At 44.5% G+C, this 18,043-nt stretch overlaps 1 long non-coding RNA gene across 1 annotated transcript in view; it reads left to right on the top strand.

The window, feature by feature from the left end:
• The window catches only part of LOC114487822 (uncharacterized), a 64,375-nt gene extending 46,584 nt beyond the window's left edge, over positions 1–17,791 (top strand). The window contains exon 3 of the long non-coding RNA XR_003683268.1: positions 17,517–17,791. This is a non-coding gene — a long non-coding RNA (uncharacterized lncRNA). The remainder of the gene's footprint in view (positions 1–17,516) is intronic.
• Positions 17,792–18,043: the final 252 nt, after the last annotated feature.

Genomic DNA, 18,043 nt, shown 5'->3' with positions numbered 1-18,043 from the left:
TTAGTTTGTCAAATCATGCTGGAGCCAAAGGGTTAGAACCCACGTCTGTCTGATTCTAAGGCTCACATTCATTCCACTATCCGTCAAATAACAGAAGGAGCTGAGTTTGAAGGTCCCTGAATTTCTGCACCTCTGAAGTACCCAACTGTGTTGAGCTGTAACCCCATCTCCCCTTCCTCGGGGGACTCAGGCTGGAGACTCACTGACCTGGGACTGTCTCAGCCTCTGTTCTACACACTTACCTTGTCTGAGCCTCGGAGATAAAGTTTCCTTTTAAAGAACCTTTCAGCTCTTCCCCACCTGAGCAGGACTCCATCTGACTGCAGTTCTCATCTGCACGTAATTTAATTCTTCTTCAGCACAAAGAGATGAGAAATCAGTTGTGCATGTGCACGTGTGTGGATGTGTGTGTATCTCATGGTGGTGGTGGGGTCGTGAAAGGGAACCAGATAAAACACCCCCAAACTGGGGACCATTTCAAATCCCACTGTTCTCAGCCATTATCTCCCTCAGGCTTGTAGAATAATGCACCAAAAGCTCTTGTCCTGTCTGAGTTTCCTGGAAGAGAATTCAGACTTTTACGTTGGGCTTAAGCATCACAGGGGAAGCCTTATATGATCCCCTGGACTACATCACACTTCCTGCTCCATCACATTGGCTCACGGCACCTGTGTCCTCCTTTATAGCACTTTCTCCGGGGCACTGTTATTTCAGGAATCGTTTGACGTATGCCAGACGTCCCAACTAGACTATAAGCAGCATGGCAGACAACTACCATATTCCTTTTAGGAGCAAAAAGGTGTGCCTCCATAGGGAGAGAATGAATACTTGGGAAGTGTAGTCTTTCTCTAGTTGGCACCTGGGTATTGCATCCCAGTTAGCTCAGCAAAGGCGGATTTTCTGTGGGAAGCTCTGAGTTTTCTGAAAACACAAAGGTCATTGAATTCACACGGAATTTGGGGATGGATTTTATGGTTTTGATCTTTACAAAGGGTGGATTAGATTGTTAAATAGTAGGGCAGATGTCCTTATTAAGATATCCAGGGCTTCCCTGGTGGCGCAGTGGTTGCGCGTCCGCCTGCCGATGCAGGGGAACCGGGTTCGCGCCCCGGTCTGGGAGGATCCCACATGCCGCGGAGCGGCTGGGCCTGCGCTCCGGAGCCTGCGCTCCGCAACGGGAGAGGCCGCAGCAGAGGGAGGCCCGCATACCACAAAAAAAAAAAAAAAAAAAAAAAAAGATATCCAAAGTTGTGGATTCTCAGCATGTGCTGTACGTACCCAGTTGGGTGAAGGGGCTGAAACAGCCCTCTGATGTTCTCAAAAGAGCCACCAGATGGCGCTGCTGCTGCTTCCCAGGCCTGACCCGGGAAGAGACCAGGCAAGTAGTGGCTGCAGTAATGACTGTTAAAAGCACTTTACAAGTTAGAAGTGATTGCCTAACGAAAACCCTGCTTGACTGGCCTTGAATTTTACCTAAAGACGGTGGCTTACTCACAATGAAGACTTTTGGAGAAGGCCTCAGTGAAAGGCTTGTCTTGTTTTTATGTTTGCCTGGGCTCCCCTAAGAGAAGAAGACATGGCCAGATCCTGAAAACGCAGCCTCTCTCCTCTGAAGCATCAGCAGCTGTCAGCCCTCTAGCAGAAAGGCTCCCAAACCTGTCTCGAATGAGCTTGTCCATCCTGGCCCCTCGCATCTTCTCCCATAATCCAACTCGTGTGTTAGCAGCTGTACCATTGAGCTGGGTCCCGTTGGTGGTCTGAGGATCTGTTGGAAGTCGGCTGTTGAATTGTGATGGCCCAGCATGGCATGCCTGTATCCACTCATGCAATATGCATGGAGCTCTTGGTACGTGACAGACACTGTGCTAGCAACTGGGGTTACAGCTGCACATAATACAGCCAACGATGCAGACAGGGGTTTCCCCTCTGCCCTGCCCTGCTCCAGCTTTTCCTGGCCAGGCCCTGACCATCATGGGGGCTCCTTTTCCCTCTGCCTCAGTTTCTGGCTGGGTCTTGCTGTGCCTGAATGGATGTCTTACCCAGTTTGATTATCTGAATTGTAGCTTTAATACTGCCTCTGAGCTCATCTCCAGGAGCCCTGCTTCTCCCTGGACACCTCATCTGATGGACAAGGAAGTGACCTGAGTGAGGGTGACTAGGTGACCCCACTTGTTTGGGACTGAGGCGGGGGGGGGGGTGGTATTCCCTGGATGCAGAACTTTGAGTTTCAAAACAAGGACTGACAGGTTATCTGGGATGTGGTACTTTCAATGCTAAAACTTGGAAAGTCCTAGGCAAATTGTGACAAGTTGTTCACCCCAGGCCAGTTTTCCCGGTCATATTCCTGACAGGCCTGTCTAAAGGAAGACCACCACCCAGTGTTTCTGAGGTCCCAGCTATTAGACTGTGAGAAGCCTGTTATAGCCCCTGCTGTCCTGTGCTTACTGTCAGCTTTGGAGCTGACTGGCCGGTGCCCCATGGGAAGAGCACAGCTTAGCATGAGATATCACTTTGGTCTAGTCCCTTAACTTCTCAGCCTCAGTTTCTTTGGTTGTAAAATGGGTATAAATATCCCTGTCTCACCGATTTGTTGAGAGGATTAAATGGGTTTGGGTGTGTAAAGTGTCAGGTATGTACCTAAATGTGGGTGTAGCAAGAAGTCGATGATGTATTAAATGAAAAAAGCAATGGCAGAACAGTATGAATGTAAGTCTGATACTCAGTAGACTGGGATGCAGAGGGCAGGGCAGGCAGGGCCAGCTGGTGGGCTGTGTGGCTGGGTTTAGCCAGAGGTGAGCCTGGAAAAGCAGCTAGGGGCCAGTTCACAGGAGACCCTGTAAGCATCCTTAAGGCATTTAGATTTTGCTCTGATTACAGTAGGGAGTCATTAAAGGCTTTTTAAGCAGGGGGATGTCCCGACCTGATTTGCATTTTTGGAAAGTCACTCCCCCTTTCACTCAGCCCTGGCTGCTGGTGTGGGTATAATGCCGATGACACAGTAGCTACTCAAAACTATTCCCATTTTCCTTATGATTGTTGCCTCTTTTTCCCCTTATAGTCTCTCCTGTCCCTTCACCTCATTTATTTATTAAGCAAATATTTATGAGCATGTACTCATTTAGGACTGGGGGCTGGAAACCCCTGGCAGGGGGGCCAGGTTGCCCAGGACCCTCACCTCCCCGTAGAGCCAACCCAAGGCGAGTCTCTAAGACCCTGGCTGAGCGCTGGTCCCGGGGGTCTCCCAGGGTGCCCGAAGATCAGACCATGCCTCCCTGTGGAGCACCAGTGGAGGCTGAGCGAGCGACCCAGACTGTGGGCAGGCCCTGCTGCCTCCCTGAACTGCAGTGTCTCTACCTTAGGTGAGCTCCGAGCATGCCTCATTGAGCATTGCTCCCGAGACTCTAGAGCCTTCTTTGCTTCTGAGTCCTGCTCTTCCAGCTTCTGGATGCTGATCTGTGCTCCAGGACTTGCTTCTGGACTGAGGTGGCAACCCCAGCTTTGGGGAGGGACATGGGTCCACTGAGACACCATGACATAAGGGGCTGTACCCTGTCCCTGGCACACCCTGATTGTTGGCCCCAAACCTAGCTTTGCCCTTTCTGCTGGCAGGATTCTCTCAAGCATCCTGCACCTGCTGCCCACAAAGCATTGGTGAGACTCGGGCCTCTGCTCTGCCTGCCCTACCTCCTTCCCTGCTCTGACCTGGCTCTTTCCCTCCCCCTCCTTTTTCTTTCCGTGACTCTGATTTTAGTGCAGACCAGGGATTTATACTTGCTGCCCCCAGCGTTTGAACCCACAGATTCTGACTTCTTTTATTCCTCCTGCTGTCCTGGGTAAAACTGGCTGCCCAAGATCCACCCCTAAAGATCCCGACTCCTGGTGGCTGGTGGTCACCCAGGACAGCCAGTCTCATGGGAAGTGTGTGCATATATGGGGGGTGGGGAATTTGGGTAGGCACCACAGGACTCAGTAGAAACGGAATGAAGGCTGGGCCAGGTTAGTGTGAGGGGTCCTGGCATAGAGCCAAGCCATGCCCGACCTCTGAGAGTCATCTCAGGGGTGAGCGGGGGTGGATGGGTCCTAGCAGGATTTCCCCACTCCTGGGGTCAGCTGGAAACGCCAAGTTTAGGATTAAGTGGAATTGGGAACCAGAGAGGTGGCTGGCTGTCAAAGGTGAGAGTAGGTGACTAGTTAAAATTGACACTGGGGAATTTTGTCAAACCTTTTGTTGGTTCAACATAGCATCTGTTTCCCTTGGAGATGTTGGAGGGGCAAAGAATCCCGCCAACGCCAAAGTCCTACCTAACCCACCTGCAAGGAATTAACAATGAAATGCCCTTGTTGTGCAAGCCTAGTGGGAGAGTCGTAGCCTCAGTGGAGAGGGGTCCCGCTGCAGCCACAAGACTGAGCTATGACCTGCGGCTGAGCGAGGCCCCTGGGAGGGGCAGTGGGGTCAGCATCACTGAGAGATGAGGCCAGGGGTGACCACAGAGGGGAGCATGAGAGCCACCAGCAGGGTCTTATGCTCTCCTCCGCCAGGGAAGGGAGGAATCCAGGGGCTGCTTGCTGGTAGAGGAAAGAGAAAGAGTAACCACAAAGAGAGGAGACAAGGCTTGCTCTTCCCCCAGAAGCACCGCCTGCTAGTGTGGCCTTCCCCCACCAGGCAGCCCTCGACCCCTGTGTGGGCTGCAGCTGGGCAGAGGTGCTGGGGTCAGATTTCTGTAGAACCACAGCTCTGCCCTTTCAGACCCAGAATGTTATGCATCATTGGAAAAGGACGGAGAAGTCAGCGTGAGTCCCTCGGATTCCCACCGATGAGGCTAATTAACCTCTGAAAGCCTCACATTTTCTCATCTTTAATGTCTTTTTTAAAAAAAAAATAAGTTTCCTTGCAAGTTTGCTTCCAGGATTAAATGAGATAAACAGGTACAATAGGTCTGGCATAGTGTCTAGCTCATAGTGTGTGCCCTGATTCCAGACCCACTGAGCTCACCACTCCCAGACTTGTTTCTTAAACCTTGGCCTTTCTTCTGGGCCCCAAGGTCACACTTGTAATCACCTGCTGGGTAACGTCAACCCCTCTGCCTGCCCTGCACAGCACTGCAAACCATCACTAAACACCCAGGTATTCAAGAAGGTGTCAACGCTAGTCATCAACGGTCAGATTTCACATTTGTGGGGGGCTTTTACAGGTTTCCACATCTGCTACCTTGATATAAGTGGCATTAAATCTTCTCTGGAACAAAGTGGGGTGTAGGTTAACTTTAAAGCAAACCCCAATCTATATAATCTTTTTCTTTTTTAACATCTTTATTGGAGTATAATTGCTTTACAATGGTGTGTTAATTTCTGCATTATAACAAATTGAATCAGCTGTGCATATACATATATCCCCATATCTCCTCCCTCTTGCATCTCCCTCCCACCCTCCCTATCCGAACCCTCTAGGTTGTCACAAAGCACCGAGCTGATCTCCCTGTGCTATGCAGCTGCTTCCCACTAGCTAGCTATTTTACATTTGGTAGTGTATATATGTCCATGCCACTCTCTCACTTTGTCCCAGCTTACCCTTCCCCCTCCCTGTGTCCTCAAGTCCATTCTCAACGTCTGTGTCTTTATTCCTGTCCTGCCCCTAGGTTCTACAGAACCTTTTTTTTTTTTAAGATTCCATATATATGTGTTAGCATACGGTATTTGTTTTTCTCTGACTTACTTCACTCTGTATGACAGACTCTGTGTCCATCCGCCTCACTACAAATAACTCAATTTCATTTCTTTTTATGGTTGAGTAATATTCCATTGTATATATGTGCCACATCTTCTTTATCCATTCATCTGTTGGTGGACACTTAGGTTGTGTCCATGTCCTGGCTATTGTAAATAGAGCTGCAATGGACATTTTCGTACATGACTTTTTTTGAATTATGGTTTTCTCAGGGTATATGCCCAGAAGTGGGATTGCTGTGTTGTATGGTAGTTCTATTTTTAGTTTTTTAAGGAACCTCCATACTCTTCTCCATAATGGCTGTATCAATTTACATTCCCACCAAGAGTGCAAGAGGGTTCCCTTTTCTCCACACCCTCTCCAGCATTTATTGTTTGTAGATTTTTCGGTGATGGCCATTCTGACTGATGTGAGATGATGTTGTTTGTTTTTTTGATATTGAGCTGCATGAGCTGCTTGTAAATTTTGGAGATTTGTCAGTTGCTTTGTCAGTTGCTTCATTTGCAAATATTTTCTCCCATTCTGCGGGTTGTCTTTTCATCTTGCTTCTGGTTTCCTTTGCTGTGCAAAAGCTTTTAAGTTTCATTAAATTTACTCCTCTGTTTAGAAAGGCGCAATTAGTCCCAAAAGCCCCCTGGAGAGAGTCCACATTCTTTACTGTGATGCCCAAGACTCTCCATGATCTAGCGCCTGCCTCCCTTTCCCGTATTATCTCTCATCACACCTTGCCTTGCACCCCACTGGTATTCCTTCTTCTATGCCAGCGTAGACTTTGCTCATCTATTTTATTATTAACAATTTTTGAAATTTGAGCTCTTGGAGTTTTTAAAAACAAATAGCTCAGTCTTTTTTCTGTTTTCAAGTGAGTTCCTTCCTGTTATCTTGAGTTATTCCTGTTGTCCCCTCTAGATAGGATTTTTTCGTTGTGTGGGCTCCCTATTCTGCTTCCCACTCCAGGTGGGCTTAGTCTCCCTTGGCAACAGTAAGAGTGGGAACAGCATCCCAGCAGAAGTCTTCCTTGCTTGCTTCGATCTTGGAATTTGCCTCTCCAGTGCATGGTTACTTCTGTGCAGTCACATGGACTGGTAGAATGGTCAAAGCAGCATGCTTGTGAATTTTTACCTACATTGACTGCTGAGAGTCAGTAGGGAGAAGGCAGTCTGTGGTGCCCCCAAAGTTTTGAAGCCTACAACTTTGGTTTCACACATTTAGAAAACTGAAATCCTCCTACTTTTTTCTTCATTTAGGTCTCTATTTGTAGCTGTCTTGGGGGGGCAGTCTTTCTTTGCCACCTATCCTGAAACCATTTTAGGCATGCAATTGTGGTTTCTTTTATCATGCTTTTTTATTTCTTTTCTTTTTTTTTTTTTTTTTTTTTTTCTGTATGGCTTGTGGGATATTAGTTCCCCAATCAGGGATTGAACCCGGGCCCTCTGCAGTGAAAGCATGGAGTCCTAACCACTGGACCACCAGGAAATTTCCTATCATGCTATTTTAAAATGGGGTTTGTGGTCCTAGACAACGTTGTTTGTGGTCTTAGGCAATCTTGTTTGGTACCCGTGAAATAATAATGAGAAAACTACAAATCTTATAATATCAATACTTGTACAAGTGTGCAAAGATGTGTAAGAAAGTTCATTGCAGCAGTATTTGTAATATCCAAAAATTAGAAACAACCAAAACATCAATCAACAGCAGGCCTGTTAATGATTGTATTCACATGTTACCATTGAGAGAAGCTTGTATGTACTAATATGGAAAGTTGCCATTTATATGGTTAAGTGAAAATAATTTTATGTCAGGTGTGAAAGTATGATTCCATTTCAGTTAAAGAGAGATTATTATTATATACATGTATATTCTAGAACAAATTTGAAGGAATAGTCAAATTGTAACATTAGTTAAAGGAGTGGGTGTTGTGGTAGGGGGCAAAATTATAGAAAACAGAGTACTTTTTCATCTAAGTCATACATTATTGAATGTTTACTTTTTTATTTACAAAAAATATTACTTTCATAATCAGGAAAAATGTTTTAAATGTTTGTCTTCTGGGAAGCAACCAAAGCTACCATCAGTGGAAAATTAATTGCCTTTAATACTAGAATTACTGAACAGAAAGAATGAAAATAAACAAATTATAAAAGTAGGTTTCATGATGGTTTAGAAATAAATGGACATATGTAAAAAAGTAATAAAAAAGCACAGTTAGGTGTACAAGGACAGGTCAAAGGGCATAGGTTAGTTTTAACACCAGCTGGAGCCAATGACATATAGTGGGATGGAAACCTAGAATCCATCTAGTTATGCTTCTTTGGAAAAGTCTGGTTTGCAAAACACTTGAAAGGAGTAACCAAGTCTTAGAATTTGTAGAGCATACAGTCTAGTGCAATTTCAGTTTTGATTTCTGTTTGAAAAAAAAGTATTTCAAGAGGTAATTTATTTCTTAGCGATATGCTTTTCTTTCTTTTTTTGTTTGTGTCAACTTTTGTGCTAGGTTTTTGTTATTAGATTTTATGTCTTGTATTTGAAAAATATGCTATGTACTCTTTCTACTTTGTTGAATTTACTAAGGTTTTCTTTAGAGTTAACTTCTGTAAGTATTCCATAGGTACTTAAAAAGAATATGCTTTTTTGAGGGTGTAGAGTTTGAAATTTATCTATTGGTTCTCTCATCAATTTGATTAATTAGGTCCTTTGTAGAGCTGCTTATCTTTAGTATCCTTGATATGTCATGGGATAAGAACTGAGTCCCTTTTTTTTTCAGGTTCTTCTTGTATTTACAACAGTTTTTGTATTATATATTTTGATGACATGCTATTTGGTACTTAAAGTTTCGAGGTGTCTATATTTTCATTGTGGAATTAAACTTTCACTATAATTGGCTCCATTCTTCCAGTTTAATATCTTTTTTACTTTGAATCAAAATTTGATCCTATTATCAAGAACATTGATTTTTTAAAAATATAACAGCTTTATTGGGACTTCCCTGGTGGCCTGGTGGGTAAGACTCCACGCTCCCAATGCAAGGGGCCCAAGTTCAATCCCTGGTCAGGGAACTAGATCCCACATGCATGCTGCAACTAAGAAGTCCACATGTCGCAACTAAAGATCCTGCATGCTGCAACAAAGATCCTGCATGCCTCAACTAAGACCCAGCACAGGCAAAATAAATAAATAAATAAATAAATAAATATTTTTAAAAATTATAAAAATATAACAGCTTTATTGAGATGTAATTCACATACTATATAATCCACCCATTTAAAGACTACAACTTGATGGGTCTTAGTGTATTCAGAGAATTGTGTAACCATCACCACAATCAATTTTAGAATACTTTCCTGATCCCAAAAAGAAATTCTACACCCCAGTTAGCAGTCACTCTCCATTTTCCCCAATCCTCTGAACCTCATGTAATCACTAATCTACTTTCTGTCTCTATTGATTTGCCTATTCTGGATATTTCATATAAATGGAATGATACAAGATATGGTCTTCTGTGATTGGCTTTTTTTTTTTTTTTACCTAGGATGTTTGCAAGGTTCATCCATGTTGTATTCATGAAGAAACAGTACTTCATTTCATTTTGTTGTTGAACAATATTCCATTGCATGCATATATCACATTTTATATGTAGATATTTGGGTTGTTTCTACTTTTTGGCTGTTATAAATAATCCTGCTATGAGCATTCATGTACAAGTTTTAGTGTGGACATATGTTTTCATTTCTCTTGGATATATACCTAGGAATGGAATTTCTAGGTCATATGCTAACTCATTTTTCTTTTGGTGATGTTCATTTTTTCCCTTACTTTTTGGTAAAGTTCTCTGTCTCTATGAGTAATGGTAACCTTTTGTCTGTAACATATGTTGAAAATATTTTTCCAAGTTTATTTATTGGTCAAACAGAAGGTTTATATTTTTATGTAGTACAATCTGTCAGTCTTTCCTGTTTGGTTTCTATTCTTGACTTGATGTTTAAAAAATTGTCCTCACCATTCTGGAACTATAAAACTATTTGCCTAAATGTCCTTATGGTATTCTTCTGCATATCCTTTTTATGTTTACATCTTTGATTCGTCTGGATTCTATTTTGGTGTAAAGAGTGAGATAGGCATCCAGCTTAATTTTTCCCCTAAAGGACTAGTCAGTTGGGAGAGATCTAGCAAGGCTGTTTTCCTTCATCTTTTTCCTGCATCTTGGTCCTCTGATAGTAGCAGCTTCGGCTCATTTCTGGGTGCTCCTTCTTGCATCCTGGAACCTGAAGACCCACCCCAGATGCAAATTGGTGTGCAATAGAAGTCCACACCACCCCAGCTGTCTGAATGGGTAACCAGCATCATTTTTCAAGGAGGGTGCACTAAGGTTTGGTGAATTCTCTAGGGTACTTGGGTCTAAGTGGGCAAGTGGCAGTAGGGCTATCAGCACCCCACTTCCTCTCTACTTCCATGAAGATAGGTGAGGCTAAGGTGCACCTGTATTTCGTGGGGTACATTTCAGAGAGGTTTGTCAGCACCCTGCTTTTAAAAAAAATCTCTTTTCGTATTAGCATTTTTCTCTGCCTTCCACGATGCCAAAGATCTCAGCATCCCCTCGTTTCCTCCATATCCTTCCTGACCTTCAGCAAGGCTCTCATTGCCTGCTAACACCTACTCCCTGCCTCACAATATAGGATGAGTGTTATACTCTTTGATACAATAAGGCAGGATGGGACTCAGAGAGGGGGAGTGACCTACCCATGGTCACACAGCAAGTGTGTGGCAGAACCAGTGATACAGCTTAGATGCTTTAACTCCTGGTAGAGCTACAGCTAAAGCTTGGGTGCTTTGACTCCTAAATGAAGGGTTTCTTCTCTCATGTTATACATCTATGTGGTTGTGAGTACACAGGCTAGAACAAGAGTGCCTGAGTTCATATCCCAGCTCTGCTCCTTATTAGCTGTGTGAGATTAAGTTTTTACTTCCCTTCCCTGAGTTCATTTCCTTAACTGTCAAATGAGGATAAAATACCATTTATCTCATAGTTTTGTTGTGAGGATTATAGGAGAAACTACATGTCAGACACTTAAAACACTAGAGGTTAGCTGGTTTTTTTTTTTTTTTTTTTGGTGGTTCTGGATACAATGCACACAGCAGTGTGAGATCTTATCTTCCTCCTGCCCATTGTTATAAAGTTTTGATGGTTTGAAGAGTTCCCTAATTAAAAATCAACCATTGTTTGTACAACTTTGAACGTCCTCAAAACAAACAGCAACAGCAACAATGAGAGGCACTGCCTATTTTGCATGCCCATCTGGAAATATTGGGAGCAAGAGATGTGGATCTTAACCATTTCTTTGATACCAAATTGCAAAAAGCCAAGAGAACTCATGAGTGGATCCAATAAATGCCACTCCTTGCTCAATCCCAAATGCAAATGGCAAAAGGAACTGAGTTGGAAAACCCTCAAGCATATGCTCAGATAATTTCCAAAGTTTTCAGTCTACACTTGAGAGGACAGAGCTTTGGCAAGAGAGCAAGTCCCTTCCTACAGGGCGGGTTGGAGGCCAGGGTTGGGTTAGGGAAGGTGTGTCTTCAGGGATTAGAGGCATCTCTGTTTCCTCTTTTGCACACACTTGGCCTATTGATTGTTTAATTCTCCAACGCACTTCCTGTTGGCTTCCTTTCATTTTGAAGTGTTCCTAGGTCAGTGTATGAACACGTACTCTTACTTAACTGAAGCGAATTTGTCACTATCCTACGTGAGCATCACATTGATGTTCACACAGAGTCCATGCGTCTTACCACAGTGTAAGGTTAGCTCAGGGAGAAAGGGCTGGTCTTCGTAGTATGTTACAGGGTACCTCCAAGGCAGTAGCTGGTTCTCCCCCAGTTGGGGCAGTGATGGGTGTCATGCGGTAGAGGCTGCCCCAGCTTGGGACTTGAGGTGGCTGTTGTAAATGAGTGGGGGCTGGTGTCCTCTTGCCAATGTGTGTTGTGACTGTGTAAAGTGTGATATGCACTTTTCACAAGTGAAGATGCTATAAAAAGGGGTGATGTGAGCTGGAGGCTGGAAAGAACTGTGGGGTGTGGTTTTGTACAAATAAATAGAAAAGTTAGTAAGAAGGGATGTGATAAAAGAAGGAATAAAACTAATGGCAAGTATGAAATCATGGTTCTAGGAAATAGCCTAAATGGACAAGTGGGGGCAGGGTACTGGGATGATGAGGCTTAAGGAGCCTGTGAGGATGGATGCAGGTTCGGGGCAGCCTAGGTCAAGGATGCTGACTTAGAAAGCTCTTCTCTCCTTCCTTTTACAAGAGGGTGATTCAGTCTGGTATTAGAGCAGGAATTCTTAGCGTGGGGTCCACTGAAGGGTCTTAGATAGAATTCTGGGAGTCTGTGAACTTAGGAAAATATATTTTTATTTTGACTAACAACTAATTGAAATTTGCCATTTTCTTCAATTATTAAACATAGATAAACTATATTAGTATTAGCAGTATCTGTGACTTTGTTACCAATGAAAATCACCGATATTTTTATTTTATTTCACCTTGTAGTTATTGCAGAGATCTCAAACATCATTCATGTTCATCACTACTTAGAAGTTATGAAAGTTCTTAGATCCTCAGATAGATCCTCTGTTTAATTCATGAATGTATTCCCATATCACATTTTAAAAAATTAATTAATTAATTAATTTTTTATTTTTGGCTGCGTTGGGTCATCATTGCTGTACGCGGGCTTTCTCTAGCTGCAGCGAGCAGGGGCTACTCTTCGATGTGGTGCGCAGGCTTCTCATTGCAGTGGCTTCTCTTGTTGCGGAGCACGGGCTCTAGGATGCACGGGCTTCAGTAGTTGTGGCATGCGGGCTCAGTAGCCGTGGCGCACGGGCTTAGTTGCTCCGTGGCATGTGGGATCTTCCTGGTCCAGGGATCAAACCTGTGTCCCCTGCACTGGCAGGCGGATTCTTAACCACTGTGCCACCAGGGAAGTCTCCATATCACGTTTTAAAAACACAATGATAACTGTATTTTACTATCTTTCATTTCCTTTGTAATCCATTGTGTTTTATTTTACACACTTAAAAATATTCTGAGAAGCAATTCATAGATTTCAACAGATTGCCAAAGTAGTCCTTGGATTAAAAAAAGTCAAGCAACTCTTGGTAACGTGGCATGGAAGGAGGCAGATAGCTGGAGAGACTCTTACCCTCTGAGCCTAGGGGGACGAGGTTTCGGTCAAAGAGAAGAGTGAGAAGATGCTCTGGGATGTGCTAGGACCTGTGTCTGTACTTTTGACCACCCACTGCTGCTGCAGTCTGTGGCTGGGTGGTCCTCAGGTTTGCTTCAGACCCCAGGGCAGAAGATGGATCTGGAAGGACCTGGGTGCCAGGAGCTGTTGTTCAAGGTTGGTGGACGTAGGTCTGGGAGAATGAGCTAGGGTGAGGATGCAGGCTGCCTCACTGGTCCCAGATTCTCCATCTGATAATTGAGTTGGCAGATCTGAAATCAAGAGCCAGGCTTTGCCCCAGACTAACAGCGTCAGCTTGGACTGGCTTCTGAGCCTCAGTTTCCTCATCTATGAATCTCCATTTATTCAGTAATATTGATTATCCTTCTAGCACTGAGTAGGAGGATGATGCCTCTACAGTCACTGAGTGGATTAAGTGAGATGCTGTGTCTGAAAGCACTCCGAAAATGGATGCTCTCTTTGAAGTTTTTTTTTTTTTTTTTAATTATCATCTCTTTTTGCTTTTAATCAAGTTGACCTTTGAAGAGAAGTGACTTGAGTCTTTCCAGAAAAGGTCCAGGCTTGGGGATTTGCAGTTCCACTGGGTGAACCCTTACAATCGTCCTGACAATGCAGTGTAAAGTGTGAGGACCAAATTCCAATGGTTTCTACCAGATGAGACCAGACTGCTGGAGTTAATTAGAGCTGTCAGCCTGGCTAACAGGGTGTGCATAGTTATTTATGCACTGAAGTACCCTGATAATTAAACTCATTCAAAGTCACGATGACTGGTTACTTAAGAGGCCCGAATAATCATAAGTGAGGACTGTAATTTGAACGTACGTCGCACTGTTTGGCTTAGAAGTGCAGCGCAGTTTGTTGCACGGAGGGCAAAGAAAAAATGTTCATGTATCAGAGGCAAAGCAGGGATGTTAGGGCAGGTGGAACAAGCCCTACTGTGATCCAGGAGGTACCCCAAGGCTTAAAGATGCCTCATTCGCCTGGTAGAGCAAAGAGGCCACTCTGACTCCTCGGAGCCAACAGAGTTCCACCTCCCCCAGGTGCCTTCCGGAGAAAAGATGGTAGGCCATCACCGAAGTTGACGACCTTTGCTGGACCACACCTCTTCTGTGGTCTATGTTTTAGCCTTGGCCACCAGCCCCACTAACTGCAGAGACCACTGAATGAGATGCTGAAAAGTTTAGGCTCTGGCACCAAACTCCTCAAATCCCACCTCTTGTATTGACTGGCTGGGTCTCCTTTGGCTAGTTGCTTAGCCTCTCTGAGCCTCAGTTTCTTTTTTTTTTTTTTTTTTTTTTTGGCCACACCATGTGGCATGTGGGATTCTAGTTCCCCAACCAGGGATCGAACCTGTGCCCCCTGCAGCGTAAGCTTGGAGTCCTAACCACTGGACCGCCATGGAAGTCCCTGGGCCTCAGTTTCTTTATCTGCAAAAATGAGAATAACAGTAGCTATCATATTAGGTTTTCTGAAGATTAAATGAAAGAATGATTATAACGCACTTGGCTCAGTGCCCGGCCTACAGAAAATGCTAAATCATTGCCAGTTGTTGTTGTTATTATTATTAGCGGGTTGCTGTGGATGGAAGCAAACTCCTTCTTCTGCTTTAGCATCCTGTCCTCTGCACCTGTTGGCTTCTTCTCTCCACTCATGGCAAAATCCTAGCACATTCCTTTCTTGACCCTTTAGCTCAAAAACTTGATCTGTATTTGCCCCTGGAACAGGACAAATGAACCTCTGCTTGTAGGGGCTACAGGATTCTGATAAGAAATTTCTTTAGCATCTTAGGGCAAGGTCAAGAAATGTCACCTTCTGACCCCAGTGCTTGGAAAATTAGCATAAGTGAGAGCTAAGGGACGGGAGGGACTTGGCCACTTCTTAAACTGAAGGGACAGTCACACCATTTGTGAGTGGCACGCTCTAGGATAAATAGCTTCGCCTTTCTGAGCCCAGGGCTGTTGAGGCCAACACCGCTGTTTGTCCAGCATCAACTCATTCTCCCCTTCCCACAGTGTGGTGTTGTCACTGAGAGGTGCCTGTCCAGCCAGAGATTCCTTAGCTCAGCTTCACTTGCTTCCAAATGGGGCCATAGGACTAGTTCTTCCCAAAGGGATGTAACTGGTAGTGATGTGTTTCACTTCTGAGCCAAGGCTCTCTTTCTGTTTCCACTGGCTGGAAACAAAGGACATCGAGGCCCTGGGACATGGTGGGGCCACAAAATGGAAGGTGCTTGGGTCCTTGATCAGTAGGTAGAGAAAGACCACCTACAACCAAGAACACTTTCTATTGGGTGAAGATACTAAAAATGTCGAGTTTATTTGTTATTGCAGCTCATGTTATTCTAGCTAACATGTATAAAGTGGATCTACTGGATTGAAGTGTTCCACAAACTCAGGTTGCAAATCCCCCATTCATTGATTTATTCATCTCAGTTGATTTAAATCAATGTTCATTTAAAAACATTATGTCTTGAGTACCACTAGGCCCTGTTCTAAGAGCTGGAGACACAACAATGAATAAGACAAACAGAGGCCCTGCTCTTAGAAGCGACTTATATTCTGGTTGGGGAGAATGCAAACAAATAAACCAGTAATTAAGGTAACTTTAGAGAGTGTTAAGTGCTACAAAGAAAGCAAAACGGGGAGAGGCCATAGGAAATAACAATATTTTAGTAGACTGGTCAGGAAAGGCCTCTTTGAGGAGGTGACATTCATGCTGGGGCCTGGCTGGTGATAATAATCATCTCCTTCCCCTCTTCCCACATTGGTGATACTTCAGCCATGTCAAATTACTCACCCTTCTAGACCATGCCCTTTCTTGCCTCTGTGCTATTAGAGCACCTTTCTCTTCCTGTGACCTGCTTTTCCTTGTAGACCCAGCCCCCCATCAGCAGCCCCCACGGAGATGAACTCCTTGGGCAGAAACAACAGCTCCCCTCTCCCCATGTGCCTGTCTCTGTGACAGCCAGTTGTGTTGTATTCTATGTGCTTTTTTATGCATCAATTTCCCCCAGCAGCCTCTGACCTCTTACTCATTCATCTTTGAATTCTAGACTATTGCACAGTGCTGGGCACACAGCAGGTGCTTGATGAATATTTGTGGAATTGATTGGAATATCAACCACCAGAAATGACTATTTAATAATTGTATTTAAATGATTGTGTCAGGAGCCTGCATAATGCATAGTGTTTTGAAAGAGGTTTTAGTTTAGTCTTGTTGTCTAGAACAGCCTCTTTAACTGTGTGCATATGGCAACTGAGCCAATTTCAGTTAGGATGCACATAAACACTCATATTTCTCAAGCACAAGGCAGAATCTCTATTTCTTGTTTCTTTCCTTTTTTTCCCCCCTGGTTGCAAAACACATCTTTTCTAGCTCCTGGGGAACCTGACAACACTTCCTCAGGTTGATGAAATGGTTCACTAGATCCTCTATAACAGGGGGCATGAGGTTTGGGGTAAGGGTAGGATGAGACCAGTTGCCACCTGTGAAAGCCTAGACTTTTTTTTTTTTTTTGGCAGTGCCCTGTGTCTTGTGGGATCTCAGTTCCCCAAACAGGGATTGAACCCGGGCCATGGCAGTGAAAGCGTGGAATCCTAACCACTAGGCCACCAGGGAATTCCCGAAAGCCTAGACTTTGATCTCCCTTCTTCAAACTCTCATTGGACTGGCAACCAGTGATGCATGGGTGAAGATAAATCTGTATTTGAGAAATCTTCTCTTTATGACTAAGGTCATTCTGTCGTCATTTGCTGGCGAACCTGTTGCAGGAAGGTGGGGAGGAAGAGAAGAGAGTGCTTATTTAGTGAGAACTTCTGTCTGTAAAAGGTCCCAGGTTTCCAAAATGTCAGCCCCTGGCCCCAAACCAGGTCAACAATGCAGTGTAACTTATGCTCCAGAGGCCCCTGTGGATCAGGTTAAGGCTAGACTTTATCCCAAACCCCATCCTTCCTGGGACCCTATCCTTCCCTCCCTCCATTGCTGGTTTCTCCTGAGAGCATTCCCTCAATGCATCATGTGCATCTGAATCCCTGTCTCAGGCTCTGCTTCCAGGGGACTCACCCCAAGGTGCCTTCTCTGTGCCAGGTGCCATGGTGGGTCCTCATAACCATGCCCGAAGGAGGGAATGCCCCACACTGCTCCCCTGGCCACACAGGGGGCTTCCAGACCCCTCTGTACCCCCTGTATGGTTGGCAACCCAATTGTCCAGGGCTTAATGGGCATTGGCTCACATCTTGCCAGTGAGTGAGGTCACTGCGTTTCCATGAGCCAGATCTCTGCTCCTCCTGCCACTGGGAAGTAGGGACTGGCCATCTAGGTCCACATGGCTGGTGGGGTCCATGGGCTCCAGGTCTGCTCTGATGACCTTGCCACATGGCTTTCTTCCCATAGGTGAGCATGCCTATCCCAAGATTTAGATTTGGGGTCGAGAAATAGGAGGTCTCACTCAGACCTCGGGACTTGTCTGTGCTCTCCTAGAGACCCTTGCTTTTGTTCACTGTGCATGTGCCTGGCCATTAATAAAGCTGAGACTCTGTTTCTTATCTGTCCACAGATCCTCAAGTGACTGGTTCCTCAGCAGAAACCCAGAGGGGAAGAGGAATGACTAGGAGGGTTTAAGCACCAAAGCTTTACCCTGAGCCTTTGACAAACCCTACAAACTAAATATTATGATTCCCCTTTGACTAATGACTAGAAAGTCCTAAGCACAGCTTAGGACGTTTAGGTAGCCTGAGGATGCATTAGTATTGTCTGAGCTGCGATTTGAACCTCGGATTGCCCAGCTCCAAAGCTCAGGCTTTTTCATCCACATCAGAGGTTGACAGGTGATTTCCTGCCCACAGCTGGTTTTTGTAAATAAAGTTTTATTTGAACACAGTCATGCTCATCCGTTTACATTATGTTATGGCTGCTTGTGTGCTATAGCGACAGAGTTGAGTAGGTACAACAGAGACAGAATGGCTCCAAAGCCTCAAGTATTTACTATCTGAACCTTTACAGAAAACGTTTGCTGACCTCTGGTCTACATTCTACTCCCTTGGGGAGTATTTTTTAAAATAAATTTATTTATTTTATTTATTT

Source organism: Physeter macrocephalus, chromosome 14 (assembly GCF_002837175.3).
Source record: "Physeter macrocephalus isolate SW-GA chromosome 14, ASM283717v5, whole genome shotgun sequence".
Lineage (NCBI taxonomy): Eukaryota > Metazoa > Chordata > Mammalia > Artiodactyla > Physeteridae > Physeter > Physeter macrocephalus.
This window is presented reverse-complemented; position numbering and strand designations above follow the sequence as displayed.